Source organism: Oncorhynchus mykiss, chromosome 31 (assembly GCF_013265735.2).
Source record: "Oncorhynchus mykiss isolate Arlee chromosome 31, USDA_OmykA_1.1, whole genome shotgun sequence".
NCBI classification, from domain to species: domain Eukaryota; kingdom Metazoa; phylum Chordata; class Actinopteri; order Salmoniformes; family Salmonidae; genus Oncorhynchus; species Oncorhynchus mykiss.
The window spans coordinates 30,732,580-30,755,152 of NC_050571.1; the positions used below are offsets into that span (position 1 = coordinate 30,732,580).

At 41.2% G+C, this 22,573-nt stretch overlaps 17 non-coding genes across 17 annotated transcripts; all 17 read left to right on the forward strand.

The window, feature by feature from the left end:
* The first annotated feature begins 780 nt into the window (after positions 1–780).
* On the forward strand, positions 781–853 carry trnaa-agc. The gene has a single exon. It is a non-coding gene; the product is annotated as a tRNA-Ala (tRNA).
* Positions 854–1,092: 239 nt separating this feature from the next.
* On the forward strand, positions 1,093–1,165 carry trnaa-agc. The gene has a single exon. It is a non-coding gene; the product is annotated as a tRNA-Ala (tRNA).
* Positions 1,166–1,404: 239 nt separating this feature from the next.
* trnaa-agc lies at positions 1,405–1,477 on the forward strand. The gene has a single exon. It is a non-coding gene; the product is annotated as a tRNA-Ala (tRNA).
* Positions 1,478–1,716: 239 nt separating this feature from the next.
* On the forward strand, positions 1,717–1,789 carry trnaa-agc. The gene has a single exon. It is a non-coding gene; the product is annotated as a tRNA-Ala (tRNA).
* Positions 1,790–4,129: 2,340 nt separating this feature from the next.
* Positions 4,130–4,202, forward strand: trnaa-agc. Its single transcript has one exon. It is a non-coding gene; the product is annotated as a tRNA-Ala (tRNA).
* Positions 4,203–6,214: 2,012 nt separating this feature from the next.
* On the forward strand, positions 6,215–6,287 carry trnaa-agc. The gene has a single exon. It is a non-coding gene; the product is annotated as a tRNA-Ala (tRNA).
* A 551-nt stretch (positions 6,288–6,838) lies between these two features.
* trnaa-agc lies at positions 6,839–6,911 on the forward strand. The gene has a single exon. It is a non-coding gene; the product is annotated as a tRNA-Ala (tRNA).
* A 239-nt stretch (positions 6,912–7,150) lies between these two features.
* trnaa-agc lies at positions 7,151–7,223 on the forward strand. The gene has a single exon. It is a non-coding gene; the product is annotated as a tRNA-Ala (tRNA).
* Positions 7,224–11,649: 4,426 nt separating this feature from the next.
* On the forward strand, positions 11,650–11,722 carry trnaa-agc. Its single transcript has one exon. It is a non-coding gene; the product is annotated as a tRNA-Ala (tRNA).
* A 239-nt stretch (positions 11,723–11,961) lies between these two features.
* On the forward strand, positions 11,962–12,034 carry trnaa-agc. The gene has a single exon. It is a non-coding gene; the product is annotated as a tRNA-Ala (tRNA).
* Positions 12,035–14,675: 2,641 nt separating this feature from the next.
* trnaa-agc lies at positions 14,676–14,748 on the forward strand. The gene has a single exon. It is a non-coding gene; the product is annotated as a tRNA-Ala (tRNA).
* A 2,022-nt stretch (positions 14,749–16,770) lies between these two features.
* trnaa-agc lies at positions 16,771–16,843 on the forward strand. The gene has a single exon. It is a non-coding gene; the product is annotated as a tRNA-Ala (tRNA).
* Positions 16,844–18,866: 2,023 nt separating this feature from the next.
* Positions 18,867–18,939, forward strand: trnaa-agc. Its single transcript has one exon. It is a non-coding gene; the product is annotated as a tRNA-Ala (tRNA).
* A 239-nt stretch (positions 18,940–19,178) lies between these two features.
* On the forward strand, positions 19,179–19,251 carry trnaa-agc. Its single transcript has one exon. It is a non-coding gene; the product is annotated as a tRNA-Ala (tRNA).
* Positions 19,252–19,482: 231 nt separating this feature from the next.
* Positions 19,483–19,555, forward strand: trnaa-agc. The gene has a single exon. It is a non-coding gene; the product is annotated as a tRNA-Ala (tRNA).
* Positions 19,556–21,564: 2,009 nt separating this feature from the next.
* Positions 21,565–21,637, forward strand: trnaa-agc. Its single transcript has one exon. It is a non-coding gene; the product is annotated as a tRNA-Ala (tRNA).
* Positions 21,638–21,882: 245 nt separating this feature from the next.
* trnaa-agc lies at positions 21,883–21,955 on the forward strand. The gene has a single exon. It is a non-coding gene; the product is annotated as a tRNA-Ala (tRNA).
* Positions 21,956–22,573: the final 618 nt, after the last annotated feature.

The following is a 22,573-nucleotide window of genomic DNA, read 5'->3' on the forward strand; positions in this document are numbered from 1 at the left end:
TAAATTATAATTATTATTATTTATCCTACAGGGGAGGAGGAGCCCTTGTCATAATGGCTTTGCGATATGATGGACAGCCTTCTGTTTGCTACTAAACAGGTCCTAATATCTTAGTCTGTGTGCCAGTTCATTCTCTCTTTTGACTTTGTTGTGGCAAGCAGAAACACACTGGAATTTAGGAAATCCCACCAAACCACCAAATTATTACTTCAATTAAAGGGACAAATTATGTGGTCGCTTGGGGTAATGCAAAAATCCCCTTTGGTTATCACATGTAGGCACATGTGTAGTTTATGAGACAGATCTTTGATTTAGTAGCTGTTCATTTGTTAGTAAATGTTGGGAGCTGTGACTCATATTTATTCTACTGGAAGGCTGTCCTCTCCTCTGCTTACAGTAGAAAGGCCTTGGAGCGATCCACTGAGACGCAGTGAGCATAAGCACGACAAAAGACAGGAAAACAGTGACCATGTTTCGGGCGACTAACATGCATTTCCCCACGATCAACTGATCCTAATGTTATTCCACAGACAGCCAGCAGGGGGAACTCCAGACTCGCAGGTTTTTCTGCTATCATACACCCAAAACTCACTAACCCAACAATACAACTATTTCCACCACTGGGCTTACTGCAGTCACTACTTCAACCTTTACTGAACTACCATGAAAAATACTTTTAGACAGCTGAAGCAAGCATACTTTTTAAAAAGTATCCTTACTTATGGACGAGGGATTTGGCAGTGTGGTCATTGAGATTTCATACTTCTTGTTGGATGCACAGGGGGATTAGCTCAAATGGTAGAGCGCTCGCTTAGCATGCGAGAGGTAGCGGGATCGATGCCCGCATCCTCCAACTATTTAGTTTGGTTCAATCAGCACACATTGTTGTTGTAGCTCTGGATACTAACCCAACAATACAACTATTTCCACCACTGGGCTTACTCCTATCACTACTTCAACCTTTACTGAACTACCATGAAAAATACTTTTAGACAGCTGAAGCAAGCATACTTGTTAAAAAGTATCCTTTCTTATGGAGGAGGAATTTGGCAGTGCGGTCATTGAGATTTCATACTTCTTGTTGGAGGCACAGGGGGATTGGCTCAAATGGTAGAGCGCTCGCTTAGCATGTGAGAGGTAGCGGGATCGATGCCCGCATCCTCCAACTATTTAGTTTGGTTCAATCAGCACACATTGTTGTTGTAGCTCTGGATACTAACCCAACAATACAACTATTTCCACCACTGGGCTTACTCCTATCACTACTTCAACCTTTACTGAACTACCATGAAAAATACTTTTAGACAGCTGAAGCAAGCATACTTGTTAAAAAGTATCCTTTCTTATGGACGAGGGATTTGGCAGTGCGGTCATTGAGATTTCATACTTCTTGTTGGAGGCACAGGGGGATTAGCTCAAATGGTAGAGCGCTCGCTTAGCATGCGAGGGGTAGCGGGATCGATGCCCGCATCCTCCAACTATTTAGTTTGGTTCAATCAGCACACATTGTTGTTGTAGCTCTGGATACTAACCCAACAATACAACTATTTCCACCACTGGGCTTACTCCTATCACTACTTCAACCTTTACTGAACTACCATGAAAAATACTTTTAGACAGCTGAAGCAAGCATACTTGTTAAAAAGTATCCTTTCTTATGGACGAGGGATTTGGCAGTGCGGTCATTGAGATTTCATACTTCTTGTTGGAGGAACAGGGGGATTAGCTCAAATGGTAGAGCGCTCGCTTAGCATGCGAGAGGTAGCGGGATCGATGCCCGCATCCTCCAACTATTTAGTTTGGTTCAATCAGCACACATTGTTGTTGTAGCTCTGGACTGATTTAACTAATCGAAGGATTAGTAAACAAATTGAATCAAGCGTGCTTGTCTGGCTCTAAAATGTGAATGTGTGTTGCTGGGGCAACCTGAGGACTGCAGTTGGGAAACACCAGTGGAAGGTAGAGTGTGGTGGCGAGTTGAAATATTGATTCAAAATAGACCAAACAGTAGACGACGCTATCGTGGCTGTTCATAATATATTAGGCTAAGTACTGTTTTATACTCTGCACTTTCAATTGTTGTGAGTTCATGACGTATTTCCCATGTAGTGTTTTAATAGGATAATTTAGGGACAGTTCAAAAATTACTGGGTGAGTGGGGGCTTGTAGCTCTCAAACTCTAGGGGTGTTTTTCCAAACATACTACCATGCTCCACACTCATGCTCCGATTGTATTCTCCACTCCGTTCTCTTGAGTACGTTTTTGTGTGGACGCGAGTGAGGAGAATGCATAAAGCAATACATTTAAGAAGCACTCGCACTCCCCCTACTGTATTACCTCACGCTTCACAGCCCCATTCACTGAACCTCCTTCCAGCCAGGACAATGGCAACAATAGACGAATCAAGATATACACAAAGCAAACGTTTGACGTCACAATTATCAGCTAGATATGTGAATCGTAACAATTTAGCTAGCCAGATAGCTAAACAGGACAAAAATGACCTAAAACGAATAATATGTAAGATAGATGTCAATTCTTCATGGTTACATTAGCTAGCTAACAATGCTTTGTTGCTATCTGGCTAGTTAACAGTACTAGTAGCTAGCCAGTCAGCCCTATTGACTAATTATGGGCTTGCGATCTAAGGTACTTAGGCAGGTAACGTTAAACATGCCGAACAATACCAAATTACTCATGAACCATTAAGAGGGATCCCCATTTAAGTGATTTATTAAAAGGTAAAACAAAAAGAGCAGGAGTCATACATATATTTCTATCTCTATATTTATACATATTGAAAATAATTGGTATGTAGCACAGTTCTCTAGCACATACAAGTGCAAGCTAAGTATCTGAAGTGAACTGCCTCAACTCCTCTCTAACTACAGACTCCATCACTCTCCATCTTATTATTATCATCTGAAGCTTTGGAAGCCATCGGCCAAGTATGTACCAGATCACCTTGAGTTTATTTGAGTTTTTAAAGCTACTTTGAGATTCTGTGTGTAATGAAAAGTGCTATATAGAATAAATTATAATTATTATTATTTATCCTACAGGGGAGGAGGAGCCCTTGTCATAATGGCTTTGCGATATGATGGACAGCCTTCTGTTTGCTACTAAACAGGTCCTAATATCTTAGTCTGTGTGCCAGTTCATTCTCTCTTTTGACTTTGTTGTGGCAAGCAGAAACACACTGGAATTTAGGAAATCCCACCAAACCACCGAATTATTACTTCAATTAAAGGGACAAATTATGTGGTCGCTTGGGGTAATGCAAAAATCCCCTTTGGTTATCACATGTAGGCACATGTGTAGTTTATGAGACAGATCTTTGATTTAGTAGCTGTTCATTTGTTAGTAAATGTTGGGAGCTGTGACTCTTATTTATTCTACTGGAAGGCTGTCCTCTCCTCTGCTTACAGTAGAAAGGCCTTGGAGCGATCCACTGAGACGCAGTGAGCATAAGCACGACAAAAGACAGGAAAACAGTGACCATGTTTCGGGCGACTAACATGCATTTCCCCACGATCAACTGATCCTAATGTTATTCCACAGACAGCCAGCAGGGGGAACTCCAGACTCGCAGGTTTTTCTGCTATCATACACCCAAAACTCACTAACCCAACAATACAACTATTTCCACCACTGGGCTTACTGCAGTCACTACTTCCACCTTTACTGAACTACCATGAAGAATACTTTTAGACAGCTGAATCAAGCATACTTTTTAAAAAGTATCCTTACTTATGGACGAGGGATTTGGCAGTGCGGTCATTGAGATTTCATACTTCTTGTTGGAGGCACAGGGGGATTGGCTCAAATGGTAGAGCGCTCGCTTAGCATGCAAGAGGTAGCGGGATCGATGCCGCATCCTCCAACTACTTAGTTTGGTTCAATCAGCACACATTGTTGTTGTAGCTCTGGATACTAACCCAACAATACAACTATTTCCACCACTGGGCTTACTCCTATCACTACCACTACTTCAACCTTTACTGAACTACCATGAAAAATACTTTTAGACAGCTGAAGCAAGCATACTTGTTAAAAAGTATCCTTTCTTATGGACGAGGGATTTGGCAGTGTGGTCATTGAGATTTCATACTTCTTGTTGGATGCACAGGGGGATTAGCTCAAATGGTAGAGCGCTCGCTTAGCATGCGAGAGGTAGCGGGATCGATGCCCGCATCCTCTAACTATTTAGTTTGGTTCAATCAGCACACATTGTTGTTGTAGCTCTGGACTGATTTAACTAATCGAAGGATTAGTAAACAAATTGAATCAAGCGTGCTTGTCTGGCTCTAAAATGTGAATGTGTGTTGCTGGGGCAACCTGAGGACTGCAGTTGGGAAACACCAGTGGGAAATACGTAGAGTGTGGTGGCGAGTTGAAATATTGATTCAAAATAGACCAAACAGTAGACGACGCTATCGTGGCTGTTCATAATATATTAGGCTAAGTACTGTTTTATACTCTGCACTTTCAATTGTTGTGAGTTCATGACGTATTTCCCATGTAGTGTTTTAATAGGATAATTTAGGGACAGTTCAAAAATTACTGGGTGAGTGGGGGCTTGTAGCTCTCAAACTCTAGGGGTGTTTTTCCAAACATACTACCATGCTCCACACTCATGCTCCGATTGTATTCTCCACTCCGTTCTCTTGAGTACGTTTTTGTGTGGACGCGAGTGAGGAGAATGCATAAAGCAATACATTTAAGAAGCACTCGCACTCCCCCTACTGTATTACCTCACGCTTCACAGCTCCTTCCAGCCAGGACAATGGCAACAATAGACGAATCAAGATATACACAAAGCAAACGTTTGACGTTACAATTATCAGCTAGATATGTGAATCGTAACAATTTAGCTAGCCAGATAGCTAAACAGGACAAAAATGACCTAAAACGAATAATATGTAAGATAGATGTCAATTCTTCATGGTTACATTAGCTAGCTAACAATGCTTTGTTGCTATCTGGCTAGCTAACAGTACTAGTAGCTAGCCAGTCAGCCCTATTGACTAATTATGGGCTTGCGATCTAAGGTACTTAGGCAGGTAACGTTAAACATGCCGAACAATACCAAATTACTTATGAACCATTAAGAGGGATCCCCATTTAAGTGATTTATTAAAAGGTAAAACAAAAAGAGCAGGAGTCATACATATATTTCTATCTCTATATTTATACATATTGAAAATAATTGGTATGTAGCACAGTTCTCTAGCACATACAAGTGCAAGCTAAGTATCTGAAGTGAACTGCCTCAACTCCTCTCTAACTACAGACTCCATCACTCTCCATCTTATTATTATCATCTGAAGCTTTGGAAGCCATCGGCCAAGTATGTACCAGATCACCTTGAGTTTATTTGAGTTTTTAAAGCTACTTTGAGATTCTGTGTGTAATGAAAAGTGCTATATAGAATAAATCATAATTATTATTATTTATCCTACAGGGGAGGAGGAGCCCTTGTCATAATGGCTTTGCGATATGATGGACAGCCTTCTGTTTGCTACTAAACAGGTCCTAATATCTTAGTCTGTGTGCCAGTTCATTCTCTCTTTTGACTTTGTTGTGGCAAGCAGAAACACACTGGAATTTAGGAAATCCCACCAAACCACCGAATTATTACTTCAATTAAAGGGACAAATTATGTGGTCGCTTGGGGTAATGCAAAAATCCCCTTTGGTTATCACATGTAGGCACATGTGTAGTTTATGAGACAGATCTTTGATTTAGTAGCTGTTCATTTGTTAGTAAATGTTGGGAGCTGTGACTCTTATTTATTCTACTGGAAGGCTGTCCTCTCCTCTGCTTACAGTAGAAAGGCCTTGGAGCGATCCACTGAGACGCAGTGAGCATAAGCACGACAAAAGACAGGAAAACAGTGACCATGTTTCGGGCGACTAACATGCATTTCCCCACGATCAACTGATACTAATGTTATTCCACAGACAGCCAGCAGGGGGAACTCCAGACTCGCAGGTTTTTCTGCTATCATACACCCAAAACTCACTAACCCAACAATACAACTATTTCCACCACTGGGCTTACTGCAGTCACTACTTCCACCTTTACTGAACTACCATGAAAAATACTTTTAGACAGCTGAAGCAAGCATACTTTTTAAAAAGTATCCTTACTTATGGACGAGGGATTTGGCAGTGTGGTCATTGAGATTTCATACTTCTTGTTGGATGCACAGGGGGATTAGCTCAAATGGTAGAGCGCTCGCTTAGCATGCGAGAGGTAGCGGGATCGATGCCCGCATCCTCCATCTATTTAGTTTGGTTCAATCAGCACACATTGTTGTTGTAGCTCTGGATACTAACCCAACAATACAACTATTTCCACCACTGGGCTTACTCCTATCACTACTTCAACCTTTACTGAACTACCATGAAAAATACTTTTAGACAGCTGAAGCAAGCATACTTGTTAAAAAGTATCCTTTCTTATGGAGGAGGAATTTGGCAGTGCGGTCATTGAGATTTCATACTTCTTGTTGGAGGCACAGGGGGATTGGCTCAAATGGTAGAGCGCTCGCTTAGCATGTGAGAGGTAGCGGGATCGATGCCCACATCCTCCAACTATTTAGTTTGGTTCAATCAGCACACATTGTTGTTGTAGCTCTGGATACTAACCCAACAATACAACTATTTCCACCACTGGGCTTACTCCTATCACTACTTCAACCTTTACTGAACTACCATGAAAAATACTTTTAGACAGCTGAAGCAAGCATACTTGTTAAAAAGTATCCTTTCTTATGGACGAGGGATTTGGCAGTGCGGTCATTGAGATTTCATACTTCTTGTTGGAGGCACAGGGGGATTAGCTCAAATGGTAGAGCGCTCGCTTAGCATGCGAGGGGTAGCGGGATCGATGCCCGCATCCTCCAACTATTTAGTTTGGTTCAATCAGCACACATTGTTGTTGTAGCTCTGGATACTAACCCAACAATACAACTATTTCCACCACTGGGCTTACTCCTATCACTACTTCAACCTTTACTGAACTACCATGAAAAATACTTTTAGACAGCTGAAGCAAGCATACTTGTTAAAAAGTATCCTTTCTTATGGACGAGGGATTTGGCAGTGCGGTCATTGAGATTTCATACTTCTTGTTGGAGGCACAGGGGGATTGGCTCAAATGGTAGAGCGCTCGCTTAGCATGCGAGAGGTAGCGGGATCGATGCCCGCATCCTCCAACTATTTAGTTTGGTTCAATCAGCACACATTGTTGTTGTAGCTCTGGACTGATTTAACTAATCGAAGGATTAGTAAACAAATTGAATCAAGCGTGCTTGTCTGGCTCTAAAATGTGAATGTGTGTTGCTGGGGCAACCTGAGGACTGCAGTTGGGAAACACCAGTGGGAAATACGTAGAGTGTGGTGGCGAGTTGAAATATTGATTCAAAATAGACCAAACAGTAGACGACGCTACCGTGGCTGTTCATAATATATTAGGCTAAGTACTGTTTTATACTCTGCACTTTCAATTGTTGTGAGTTCATGACGTATTTCCCATGTAGTGTTTTAATAGGATAATTTAGGGACAGTTCAAAAATTACTGGGTGAGTGGGGGCTTGTAGCTCTCAAACTCTAGGGGTGTTTTTCCAAACATACTACCATGCTCCACACTCATGCTCCGATTGTATTCTCCACTCCGTTCTCTTGAGTACGTTTTTGTGTGGACGCGAGTGAGGAGAATGCATAAAGCAATACATTTAAGAAGCACTCGCACTCCCCCTACTGTATTACCTCACGCTTCACAGCCCCATTCACTGAACCTCCTTCCAGCCAGGACAATGGCAACAATAGACGAATCAAGATATACACAAAGCAAACGTTTGACGTCACAATTATCAGCTAGATATGTGAATCGTAACAATTTAGCTAGCCAGATAGCTAAACAGGACAAAAATGACCTAAAACGAATAATATGTAAGATAGATGTCAATTCTTCATGGTTACATTAGCTAGCTAACAATGCTTTGTTGCTATCTGGCTAGTTAACAGTACTAGTAGCTAGCCAGTCAGCCCTATTGACTAATTATGGGCTTGCGATCTAAGGTACTTAGGCAGGTAACGTTAAACATGCCGAACAATACCAAATTACTCATGAACCATTAAGAGGGATCCCCATTTAAGTGATTTATTAAAAGGTAAAACAAAAAGAGCAGGAGTCATACATATATTTCTATCTCTATATTTATACATATTGAAAATAATTGGTATGTAGCACAGTTCTCTAGCACATACAAGTGCAAGCTAAGTATCTGAAGTGAACTGCCTCAACTCCTCTCTAACTACAGACTCCATCACTCTCCATCTTATTATTATCATCTGAAGCTTTGGAAGCCATCGGCCAAGTATGTACCAGATCACCTTGAGTTTATTTGAGTTTTTAAAGCTACTTTGAGATTCTGTGTGTAATGAAAAGTGCTATATAGAATAAATTATAATTATTATTATTTATCCTACAGGGGAGGAGGAGCCCTTGTCATAATGGCTTTGCGATATGATGGACAGCCTTCTGTTTGCTACTAAACAGGTCCTAATATCTTAGTCTGTGTGCCAGTTCATTCTCTCGTTTGACTTTGTTGTGGCAAGCAGAAACACACTGGAATTTAGGAAATCCCACCAAACCACCGAATTATTACTTCAATTAAAGGGACAAATTATGTGGTCGCTTGGGGTAATGCAAAAATCCCCTTTGGTTATCACATGTAGGCACATGTGTAGTTTATGAGACAGATCTTTGATTTAGTAGCTGTTCATTTGTTAGTAAATGTTGGGAGCTGTGACTCTTATTTATTCTACTGGAAGGCTGTCCTCTCCTCTGCTTACAGTAGAAAGGCCTTGGAGCGATCCACTGAGACGCAGTGAGCATAAGCACGACAAAAGACAGGAAAACAGTGACCATGTTTCGGGCGACTAACATGCATTTCCCCACGATCAACTGATCCTAATGTTATTCCACAGACAGCCAGCAGGGGGAACTCCAGACTCGCAGGTTTTTCTGCTATCATACACCCAAAACTCACTAACCCAACAATACAACTATTTCCACCACTGGGCTTACTGCAGTCACTACTTCCACCTTTACTGAACTACCATGAAGAATACTTTTAGACAGCTGAATCAAGCATACTTTTTAAAAAGTATCCTTACTTATGGACGAGGGATTTGGCAGTGCGGTCATTGAGATTTCATACTTCTTGTTGGAGGCACAGGGGGATTGGCTCAAATGGTAGAGCGCTCGCTTAGCATGCGAGAGGTAGCGGGATCGATGCCGCATCCTCCAACTACTTAGTTTGGTTCAATCAGCACACATTGTTGTTGTAGCTCTGGATACTAACCCAACAATACAACTATTTCCACCACTGGGCTTACTCCTATCACTACCACTACTTCAACCTTTACTGAACTACCATGAAAAATACTTTTAGACAGCTGAAGCAAGCATACTTGTTAAAAAGTATCCTTTCTTATGGACGAGGGATTTGGCAGTGTGGTCATTGAGATTTCATACTTCTTGTTGGATGCACAGGGGGATTAGCTCAAATGCTAGAGCGCTCGCTTAGCATGCGAGAGGTAGCGGGATCGATGCCCGCATCCTCCAACTATTTAGTTTGGTTCAATCAGCACACGTTGTTGTAGCTCTGGACTGATTTAACTAATCGAAGGATTAGTAAACAAATTGAATCAAGCGTGCTTGTCTGGCTCTAAAATGTGAATGTGTGTTGCTGGGGCAACCTGAGGACTGCAGTTGGGAAACACCAGTGGGAAATACGTAGAGTGTGGTGGCGAGTTGAAATATTGATTCAAAATAGACCAAACAGTAGACGACGCTATCGTGGCTGTTCATAATATATTAGGCTAAGTACTGTTTTATACTCTGCACTTTCAATTGTTGTGAGTTCATGACGTATTTCCCATGTAGTGTTTTAATAGGATAATTTAGGGACAGTTCAAAAATTACTGGGTGAGTGGGGGCTTGTAGCTCTCAAACTCTAGGGGTGTTTTTCCAAACATACTACCATGCTCCACACTCATGCTCCGATTGTATTCTCCACTCCGTTCTCTTGAGTACGTTTTTGTGTGGACGCGAGTGAGGAGAATGCATAAAGCAATACATTTAAGAAGCACTCGCACTCCCCCTACTGTATTACCTCACGCTTCACAGCTCCTTCCAGCCAGGACAATGGCAACAATAGACGAATCAAGATATACACAAAGCAAACGTTTGACGTTACAATTATCAGCTAGATATGTGAATCGTAACAATTTAGCTAGCCAGATAGCTAAACAGGACAAAAATGACCTAAAACGAATAATATGTAAGATAGATGTCAATTCTTCATGGTTACATTAGCTAGCTAACAATGCTTTGTTGCTATCTGGCTAGCTAACAGTACTAGTAGCTAGCCAGTCAGCCCTATTGACTAATTATGGGCTTGCGATCTAAGGTACTTAGGCAGGTAACGTTAAACATGCCGAACAATACCAAATTACTCATGAACCATTAAGAGGGATCCCCATTTAAGTGATTTATTAAAAGGTAAAACAAAAAGAGCAGGAGTCATACATATATTTCTATCTCTATATTTATACATATTGAAAATAATTGGTATGTAGCACAGTTCTCTAGCACATACAAGTGCAAGCTAAGTATCTGAAGTGAACTGCCTCAACTCCTCTCTAACTACAGACTCCATCACTCTCCATCTTATTATTATCATCTGAAGCTTTGGAAGCCATCGGCCAAGTATGTAACAGATCACCTTGAGTTTATTTGAGTTTTTAAAGCTACTTTGAGATTCTGTGTGTAATGAAAAGTGCTATATAGAATAAATTATAATTATTATTATTTATCCTACAGGGGAGGAGGAGCCCTTGTCATAATGGCTTTGCGATATGATGGACAGCCTTCTGTTTGCTACTAAACAGGTCCTAATATCTTAGTCTGTGTGCCAGTTCATTCTCTCTTTTGACTTTGTTGTGGCAAGCAGAAACACACTGGAATTTAGGAAATCCCACCAAACCACCGAATTATTACTTCAATTAAAGGGACAAATTATGTGGTCGCTTGGGGTAATGCAAAAATCCCCTTTGGTTATCACATGTAGGCACATGTGTAGTTTATGAGACAGATCTTTGATTTAGTAGCTGTTCATTTGTTAGTAAATGTTGGGAGCTGTGACTCTTATTTATTCTACTGGAAGGCTGTCCTCTCCTCTGCTTACAGTAGAAAGGCCTTGGAGCGATCCACTGAGACGCAGTGAGCATAAGCACGACAAAAGACAGGAAAACAGTGACCATGTTTCGGGCGACTAACATGCATTTCCCCACGATCAACTGATCCTAATGTTATTCCACAGACAGCCAGCAGGGGGAACTCCAGACTCGCAGGTTTTTCTGCTATCATACACCCAAAACTCACTAACCCAACAATACAACTATTTCCACCACTGGGCTTACTGCAGTCACTACTTCCACCTTTACTGAACTACCATGAAAAATACTTTTAGACAGCTGAAGCAAGCATACTTTTTAAAAAGTATCCTTACTTATGGACGAGGGATTTGGCAGTGTGGTCATTGAGATTTCATACTTCTTGTTGGATGCACAGGGGGATTAGCTCAAATGGTAGAGCGCTCGCTTAGCATGCGAGAGGTAGCGGGATCGATGCCCGCATCCTCCAACTATTTAGTTTGGTTCAATCAGCACACATTGTTGTTGTAGCTCTGGATACTAACCCAACAATACAACTATTTCCACCACTGGGCTTACTCCTATCACTACTTCAACCTTTACTGAACTACCATGAAAAATACTTTTAGACAGCTGAAGCAAGCATACTTGTTAAAAAGTATCCTTTCTTATGGAGGAGGAATTTGGCAGTGCGGTCATTGAGATTTCATACTTCTTGTTGGAGGCACAGGGGGATTGGCTCAAATGGTAGAGCGCTCGCTTAGCATGTGAGAGGTAGCGGGATCGATGCCCGCATCCTCCAACTATTTAGTTTGGTTCAATCAGCACACATTGTTGTTGTAGCTCTGGACTGATTTAACTAATCGAAGGATTAGTAAACAAATTGAATCAAGCGTGCTTGTCTGGCTCTAAAATGTGAATGTGTGTTGCTGGGGCAACCTGAGGACTGCAGTTGGGAAACACCAGTGGAAATACGTAGAGTGTGGTGGCGAGTTGAAATATTGATTCAAAATAGACCAAACAGTAGACGACGCTATCGTGGCTGTTCATAATATATTAGGCTAAGTACTGTTTTATACTCTGCACTTTCAATTGTTGTGAGTTCATGACGTATTTCCCATGTAGTGTTTTAATAGGATAATTTAGGGACAGTTCAAAAATTACTGGGTGAGTGGGGGCTTGTAGCTCTCAAACTCTAGGGGTGTTTTTCCAAACATACTACCATGCTCCACACTCATGCTCCGATTGTATTCTCCACTCCGTTCTCTTGAGTACGTTTTTGTGTGGACGCGAGTGAGGAGAATGCATAAAGCAATACATTTAAGAAGCACTCGCACTCCCCCTACTGTATTACCTCACGCTTCACAGCCCCATTCACTGAACCTCCTTCCAGCCAGGACAATGGCAACAATAGACGAATCAAGATATACACAAAGCAAACGTTTGACGTCACAATTATCAGCTAGATATGTGAATCGTAACAATTTAGCTAGCCAGATAGCTAAACAGGACAAAAATGACCTAAAACGAATAATATGTAAGATAGATGTCAATTCTTCATGGTTACATTAGCTAGCTAACAATGCTTTGTTGCTATCTGGCTAGTTAACAGTACTAGTAGCTAGCCAGTCAGCCCTATTGACTAATTATGGGCTTGCGATCTAAGGTACTTAGGCAGGTAACGTTAAACATGCCGAACAATACCAAATTACTCATGAACCATTAAGAGGGATCCCCATTTAAGTGATTTATTAAAAGGTAAAACAAAAAGAGCAGGAGTCATACATATATTTCTATCTCTATATTTATACATATTGAAAATAATTGGTATGTAGCACAGTTCTCTAGCACATACAAGTGCAAGCTAAGTATCTGAAGTGAACTGCCTCAACTCCTCTCTAACTACAGACTCCATCACTCTCCATCTTATTATTATCATCTGAAGCTTTGGAAGCCATCGGCCAAGTATGTACCAGATCACCTTGAGTTTATTTGAGTTTTTAAAGCTACTTTGAGATTCTGTGTGTAATGAAAAGTGCTATATAGAATAAATTATAATTATTATTATTTATCCTACAGGGGAGGAGGAGCCCTTGTCATAATGGCTTTGCGATATGATGGACAGCCTTCTGTTTGCTACTAAACAGGTCCTAATATCTTAGTCTGTGTGCCAGTTCATTCTCTCTTTTGACTTTGTTGTGGCAAGCAGAAACACACTGGAATTTAGGAAATCCCACCAAACCACCGAATTATTACTTCAATTAAAGGGACAAATTATGTGGTCGCTTGGGGTAATGCAAAAATCCCCTTTGGTTATCACATGTAGGCACATGTGTAGTTTATGAGACAGATCTTTGATTTAGTAGCTGTTCATTTGTTAGTAAATGTTGGGAGCTGTGACTCTTATTTATTCTACTGGAAGGCTGTCCTCTCCTCTGCTTACAGTAGAAAGGCCTTGGAGCGATCCACTGAGACGCAGTGAGCATAAGCACAACAAAAGACAGGAAAACAGTGACCATGTTTCGGGCGACTAACATGCATTTCCCCACGATCAACTGATCCTAATGTTATTCCACAGACAGCCAGCAGGGGGAACTCCAGACTCGCAGGTTTTTCTGCTATCATACACCCAAAACTCACTAACCCAACAATACAACTATTTCCACCACTGGGCTTACTGGAGTCACTACTTCCACCTTTACTGAACTACCATGAAGAATACTTTTAGACAGCTGAAGCAAGCATACTTTTTAAAAAGTATCCTTACTTATGGACGAGGGATTTGGCAGTGCGGTCATTGAGATTTCATACTTCTTGTTGGAGGCACAGGGGGATTGGCTCAAATGGTAGAGCGCTCGCTTAGCATGCGAGAGGTAGCGGGATCGATGCCGCATCCTCCAACTACTTAGTTTGGTTCAATCAGCACACATTGTTGTTGTAGCTCTGGATACTAACCCAACAATACAACTATTTCCACCACTGGGCTTACTCCTATAACTACTTCAACCTTTACTGAACTACCATGAAAAATACTTTTAGACAGCTGAAGCAAGCATACTTGTTAAAAAGTATCCTTTCTTATGGACGAGGAATTTGGCAGTGCGGTCATTGAGATTTCATACTTCTTGTTGGAGGCACAGGGGGATTGGCTCAAATGGTAGAGCGCTCGCTTAGCATGCGAGAGGTAGCGGGATCCATGCCCGCATCCTCCAACTATTTAGTTTGGTTCAATCAGCACACATTGTTGTTGTAGATCTGGATAACAATACAACTATTTCCACCACTGGGCTTACTCCTATCACTACTTCAACCTTTACTGAACTACCATGAAAAATACTTTTAGACAGCTGAAGCAAGCATACTTGTTAAAAAGTATCCTTTCTTATGGACGAGGGATTTGGCAGTGCGGTCATTGAGATTTCATACTTCTTGTTGGAGGCACAGGGGGATTAGCTCAAATGGTAGAGCGCTCGCTTAGCATGCGAGAGGTAGCGGGATCGATGCCCGCATCCTCCAACTATTTAGTTTGGTTCAATCAGCACACATTGTTGTTGTAGCTCTGGACTGATTTAACTAATCGAAGGATTAGTAAACAAATTGAATCAAGCCTGCTTGTCTGGCTCTAAAATGTGAATGTGTGTTGCTGGGGCAACCTGAGGACTGCAGTTGGGAAACACCAGTGGAAGGTAGAGTGTGGTGGCGAGTTGAAATATTGATTCAAAATAGACCAAACAGTAGACGACGCTATCGTGGCTGTTCATAATATATTAGGCTAAGTACTGCTTTATACTCTGCACTTTCAATTGTTGTGAGTTCATGACGTATTTCCCATGTAGTGTTTTAATAGGATAATTTAGGGACAGTTCAAAAATTATTGGGTGAGTGGGGGCTTGTAGCTCTCAAACTCTAGGGGTGTTTTTCCAAACATACTACCATGCTCCACACTCATGCTCCGATTGTATTCTCCACTCCGTTCTCTTGAGTACGTTTTTGTGTGGACGCGAGTGAGGAGAATGCATAAAGCAATACATTTAAGAAGCACTCGCACTCCCCCTACTGTATTACCTCACGCTTCACAGCCCCATTCACTGAACCTCCTTCCAGCCAGGACAATGGCAACAATAGACGAATCAAGATATACACAAAGCAAACGTTTGACGTCACAATTATCAGCTAGATATGTGAATCGTAACAATTTAGCTAGCCAGATAGCTAAACAGGACAAAAATGACCTAAAATGAATAATATGTAAGATAGATGTCAATTCTTCATGGTTACATTAGCTAGCTAACAATGCTTTGTTGCTATCTGGCTAGTTAACAGTACTAGTAGCTAGCCAGTCAGCCATATTGACTAATTATGGGCTTGCGATCTAAGGTACTTAGGCAGGTAACGTTAAACATGCCGAACAATACCAAATTACTCATGAACCATTAAGAGGGATCCCATTTAAGTGATTTATTAAAAGGTAAAACAAAAAGAGCAGGAGTCATACATATATTTCTATCTCTATATTTATACATATTGAAAATAATTGGTATGTAGCACAGTTCTCTAGCACATACAAGTGCAAGCTAAGTATCTGAAGTGAACTGCCTCAACTCCTCTCTAACTACAGACTCCATCACTCTCCATCTTATTATTATCATCTGAAGCTTTGGAAGCCATCGGCCAAGTATGTACCAGATCACCTTGAGTTTATTTGAGTTTTTAAAGCTACTTTGAGATTCTGTGTGTAATGAAAAGTGCTATATAGAATAAATCATAATTATTATTATTTATCCTACAGGGGAGGAGGAGCCCTTGTCATAATGGCTTTGCGATATGATGGACAGCCTTCTTTTTGCTACTAAACAGGTCCTAATATCTTAGTCTGTGTGCCAGTTCATTCTCTCTTTTGACTTTGTTGTGGCAAGCAGAAACACACTGGAATTTAGGAAATCCCACGAAACCACCGAATTATTACTTCAATTAAAGGGACAAATTATGTGGTCGCTTGGGGTAATGCAAAAATCCCCTTTGGTTATCACATGTAGGCACATGTGTAGTTTATGAGACAGATCTTTGATTTAGTAGCTGTTCATTTGTTAGTAAATGTTGGGAGCTGTGACTCTTATTTATTCTACTGGAAGGCTGTCCTCTCCTCTGCTTACAGTAGAAAGGCCTTGGAGCGATCCACTGAGACGCAGTGAGCATAAGCACGACAAAAGACAGGAAAACAGTGACCATGTTTCGGGCGACTAATATGCATTTCCCCACGATCAACTGATCCTAATGTTATTCCACAGACAGCCAGCAGGGGGAACTCCAGACTCGCAGGTTTTTCTGCTATCATACACCCAAAACTCACTAACCCAACAATACAACTATTTCCACCACTGGGCTTACTGCAGTCACTACTTCCACCTTTACTGAACTACCATGAAAAATACTTTTAGACAGCTGAAGCAAGCATACTTGTTAAAAAGTATCCTTTCTTATGGACAAGGGATTTGGCAGTGCGGTCATTGAGATTTCATACTTCTTGTCAGAGGCACAGGGGGATTAGCTCAAATGGTAGAGCGCTCGCTTAGCATGCGAGAGGTAGCGGGATCGATGCCCGCATCCTCCAACTACTTAGTTTGGTTCAATCAGCACACATTGTTGTTGTAGCTCTGGACTGATTTAACTAATCGAAGGATTAGTAAACAAATTGAATCAAGCGTGCTTGTCTGGCTCTAAAATGTGAATGTGTGTTGCTGGGGCAACCTGAGGACTGCAGTTGGGAAACACCAGTGGAAGGTAGAGTGTGGTGGCGAGTTGAAATATTGATTCAAAATAGACCAAACAGTAGACGACGCTATCGTGGCTGTTCATAATATATCAGGCTAAGTACTGTTTTATACTCTGCACTTTCAATTGTTGTGAGTTCATGACGTATTTCCCATGTAGTGTTTTAATAGGATAATTTAGGGACAGTTCAAAAATTATTGGGTGAGTGGGGGCTTGTAGCTCTCAAACTCTAGGGGTGTTTTTCCAAACATACTACCATGCTCCACACTCATGCTCCGATTGTATTCTCCACTCCGTTCTCTTGAGTACGTTTTTGTGTGGACGCGAGTGAGGAGAATGCATAAAGCAATACATTTAAGAAGCACTCGCACTCCCCCTACTGTATTACCTCACGCTTCACAGCCCCATTCACTGAACCTCCTTCCAGCCAGGACAATGGCAACAATAGACGAATCAAGATATACACAAAGCAAACGTTTGACGTCACAATTATCAGCTAGATATGTGAATCGTAACAATTTAGCTAGCCAGATAGCTAAACAGGACAAAAATGACCTAAAACGAATAATATGTAAGATAGATGTCAATTCTTCATGGTTACATTAGCTAGCTAACAATGCTTTGTTGCTATCTGGCTAGTTAACAGTACTAGTAGCTAGCCAGTCAGCCCTATTGACTAATTATGGGCTTGCGATCTAAGGTACTTAGGCAGGTAACGTTAAACATGCCGAACAATACCAAATTACTCATGAACCATTAAGAGGGATCCCCATTAAAGTGATTTATTAAAAGGTAAAACAAAAAGAGCAGGAGTCATACATATATTTCTATCTCTATATTTATACATATTGAAAATAATTGGTATGTAGCACAGTTCTCTAGCACATACAAGTGCAAGCTAAGTATCTGAAGTGAACTGCCTCAACTCCTCTCTAACTACAGACTCCATCACTCTCCATCTTATTATTATCATCTGAAGCTTTGGAAGCCATCGGCCAAGTATGTACCAGATCACCTTGAGTTTATTTGAGTTTTTAAAGCTACTTTGAGATTCTGTGTGTAATGAAAAGTGCTATATAGAATAAATCATAATTATTATTATTTATCCTACAGGGGAGGAGGAGCCCTTGTCATAATGGCTTTGCGATATGATGGACAGCCTTCTGTTTGCTACTAAACAGGTCCTAATATCTTAGTCTGTGTGCCAGTTCATTCTCTCTTTTGACTTTGTTGTGGCAAGCAGAAACACACTGGAATTTAGGAAATCCCACCAAACCACCGAATTATTACTTCAATTAAAGGGACAAATTATGTGGTCGCTTGGGGTAATGCAAAAATCCCCTTTGGTTATCACATGTAGGCACATGTGTAGTTTATGAGACAGATCTTTGATTTAGTAGCTGTTCATTTGTTAGTAAATGTTGGGAGCTGTGACTCTTATTTATTCTACTGGAAGGCTGTCCTCTCCTCTGCTTACAGTAGAAAGGCCTTGGAGCGATCCACTGAGACGCAGTGAGCATAAGCACGACAAAAGACAGGAAAACAGTGACCATGTTTCGGGCGACTAACATGCATTTCCCCACGATCAACTGATCCTAATGTTATTCCACAGACAGCCAGCAGGGGGAACTCCAGACTCGCAGGTTTTTCTGCTATCATACACCCAAAACTCACTAACCCAACAATACAACTATTTCCACCACTGGGCTTACTGCAGTCACTACTTTCACCTTTACTGAACTACCATGAAGAATACTTTTAGACAGCTGAAGCAAGCATACTTTTTAAAAAGTATCCTTACTTATGGACGAGGGATTTGGCAGTGTGGTCATTGAGATTTCATACTTCTTGTTGGATGCACAGGGGGATTAGCTCAAATGGTAGAGCGCTCGCTTAGCATGCGAGAGGTAGCGGGATCGATGCCCGCATCCTCCAACTACTTAGTTTGGTTCAATCAGCACACATTGTTGTTGTAGCTCTGGATACTAACCCAACAATACAACTATTTCCACCACTGGGCTTACTCCTATAACTACTTCAACCTTTACTGAACTACCATGAAAAATACTTTTAGACAGCTGAAGCAAGCATACTTGTTAAAAAGTATCCTTTCTTATGGACGAGGAATTTGGCAGTGCGGTCATTGAGATTTCATACTTCTTGTTGGAGGCACAGGGGGATTGGCTCAAATGGTAGAGCGCTCGCTTAGCATGCGAGAGGTAGCGGGATCGATGCCCGCATCCTCCAACTATTTAGTTTGGTTCAATCAGCACACATTGTTGTTGTAGATCTGGATAACAATACAACTATTTCCACCACTGGGCTTACTCCTATCACTACTTCAACCTTTACTGAACTACCATGAAAAATACTTTTAGACAGCTGAAGCAAGCATACTTGTTAAAAAGTATCCTTTCTTATGGACGAGGGATTTGGCAGTGCGGTCATTGAGATTTCATACTTCTTGTTGGAGGCACAGGGGGATTAGCTCAAATGGTAGAGCGCTCGCTTAGCATGCGAGAGGTAGCGGGATCGATGCCCGCATCCTCCAACTATTTAGTTTGGTTCAATCAGCACACATTGTTGTTGTAGCTCTGGACTGATTTAACTAATCGAAGGATTAGTAAACAAATTGAATCAAGCGTGCTTGTCTGGCTCTAAAATGTGAATGTGTGTTGCTGGGGCAACCTGAGGACTGCAGTTGGGAAACACCAGTGGGAAATACGTAGAGTGTGGTGGCGAGTTGAAATATTGATTCAAAATAGACCAAACAGTAGACGACGCTATCGTGGCTGTTCATAATATATTAGGCTAAGTACTGTTTTATACTCTGCACTTTCAATTGTTGTGAGTTCATGACGTATTTCCCATGTAGTGTTTTAATAGGATAATTTAGGGACAGTTCAAAAATTACTGGGTGAGTGGGGACTTGTAGCTCTCAAACTCTAGGGGTGTTTTTCCAAACATACTACCATGCTCCACACTCATGCTCCGATTGTATTCTCCACTCCGTTCTCTTGAGTACGTTTTTGTGTGGACGCGAGTGAGGAGAATGCATAAAGCAATACATTTAAGAAGCACTCGCACTCCCCCTACTGTATTACCTCACGCTTCACAGCTCCTTCCAGCCAGGACAATGGCAACAATAGACGAATCAAGATATACACAAAGCAAACGTTTGACGTCACAATTATCAGCTAGATATGTGAATCGTAACAATTTAGCTAGCCAGATAGCTAAACAGGACAAAAATGACCTAAAACGAATAATATGTAAGATAGATGTCAATTCTTCATGGTTACATTAGCTAGCTAACAATGCTTTGTTGCTATCTGGCTAGTTAACAGTACTAGTAGCTAGCCAGTCAGCCCTATTGACTAATTATGGGCTTGCGATCTAAGGTACTTAGGCAGGTAACGTTAAACATGCCGAACAATACCAAATCATGAACCATTAAGAGGGATCCCCATTTAAGTGATTTATTAAAAGGTAAAACAAAAAGAGCAGGAGTCATACATATATTTCTATCTCTATATTTATACATATTGAAAATAATTGGTATGTAGCACAGTTCTCTAGCACATACAAGTGCAAGCTAAGTATCTGAAGTGAACTGCCTCAACTCCTCTCTAACTACAGACTCCATCACTCTCCATCTTATTATTATCATCTGAAGCTTTGGAAGCCATCGGCCAAGTATGTAACAGATCACCTTGAGTTTATTTGAGTTTTTAAAGCTACTTTGAGATTCTGTGTGTAATGAAAAGTGCTATATAGAATAAATTATAATTATTATTATTTATCCTACAGGGGAGGAGGAGCCCTTGTCATAATGGCTTTGCGATATGATGGACAGCCTTCTGTTTGCTACTAAACAGGTCCTAATATCTTAGTCTGTGTGCCAGTTCATTCTCTCTTTTGACTTTGTTGTGGCAAGCAGAAACACACTGGAATTTAGGAAATCCCACCAAACCACCGAATTATTACTTCAATTAAAGGGACAAATTATGTGGTCGCTTGGGGTAATGCAAAAATCCCCTTTGGTTATCACATGTAGGCACATGTGTAGTTTATGAGACAGATCTTTGATTTAGTAGCTGTTCATTTGTTAGTAAATGTTGGGAGCTGTGACTCTTATTTATTCTACTGGAAGGCTGTCCTCTCCTCTGCTTACAGTAGAAAGGCCTTGGAGCGATCCACTGAGACGCAGTGAGCATAAGCACGACAAAAGACAGGAAAACAGTGACCATGTTTCGGGCGACTAACATGCATTTCCCCACGATCAACTGATCCTAATGTTATTCCACAGACAGCCAGCAGGGGGAACTCCAGACTCGCAGGTTTTTCTGCTATCATACACCCAAAACTCACTAACCCAACAATACAACTATTTCCACCACTGGGCTTACTGCAGTCACTACTTCCACCTTTACTGAACTACCATGAAAAATACTTTTAGACAGCTGAAGCAAGCATACTTTTTAAAAAGTATCCTTACTTATGGACGAGGGATTTGGCAGTGTGGTCATTGAGATTTCATACTTCTTGTTGGATGCAACAGGGGGATTAGCTCAAATGGTAGAGCGCTCGCTTAGCATGCGAGAGGTAGCGGGATCGATGCCCGCATCCTCCAACTATTTAGTTTGGTTCAATCAGCACACATTGTTGTTGTAGCTCTGGATACTAACCCAACAATACAACTATTTCCACCACTGGGCTTACTCCTATCACTACCACTACTTCAACCTTTACTGAACTACCATGAAAAATACTTTTAGACAGCTGAAGCAAGCATACTTGTTAAAAAGTATCCTTTCTTATGGACGAGGGATTTGGCAGTGCGGTCATTGAGATTTCATACTTCTTGTTGGAGGCACAGGGGGATTAGCTCAAATGGTAGAGCGCTCGCTTAGCATGCGAGAGGTAGCGGGATCGATGCCCGCATCCTCCAACTATTTAGTTTGGTTCAATCAGCACACATTGTTGTTGTAGCTCTGGACTGATTTAACTAATCGAAGGATTAGTAAACAAATTGAATCAAGCGTGCTTGTCTGGCTCTAAAATGTGAATGTGTGTTGCTGGGGCAACCTGAGGACTGCAGTTGGGAAACACCGGTGGGAAATACGTAGAGTGTGGTGGCGAGTTGAAATATTGATTCAAAATAGACCAAACAGTAGACGACGCTATCGTGGCTGTTCATAATATATTAGGCTAAGTACTGTTTTATACTCTGCACTTTCAATTGTTGTGAGTTCATGACGTATTTCCCATGTAGTGTTTTAATAGGATAATTTAGGGACAGTTCAAAAATTACTGGGTGAGTGGGGACTTGTAGCTCTCAAACTCTAGGGGTGTTTTTCCAAACATACTACCATGCTCCACACTCATGCTCCGATTGTATTCTCCACTCCGTTCTCTTGAGTACGTTTTTGTGTGGACGCGAGTGAGGAGAATGCATAAAGCAATACATTTAAGAAGCACTCGCACTCCCCCTACTGTATTACCTCACGCTTCACAGCTCCTTCCAGCCAGGACAATGGCAACAATAGACGAATCAAGATATACACAA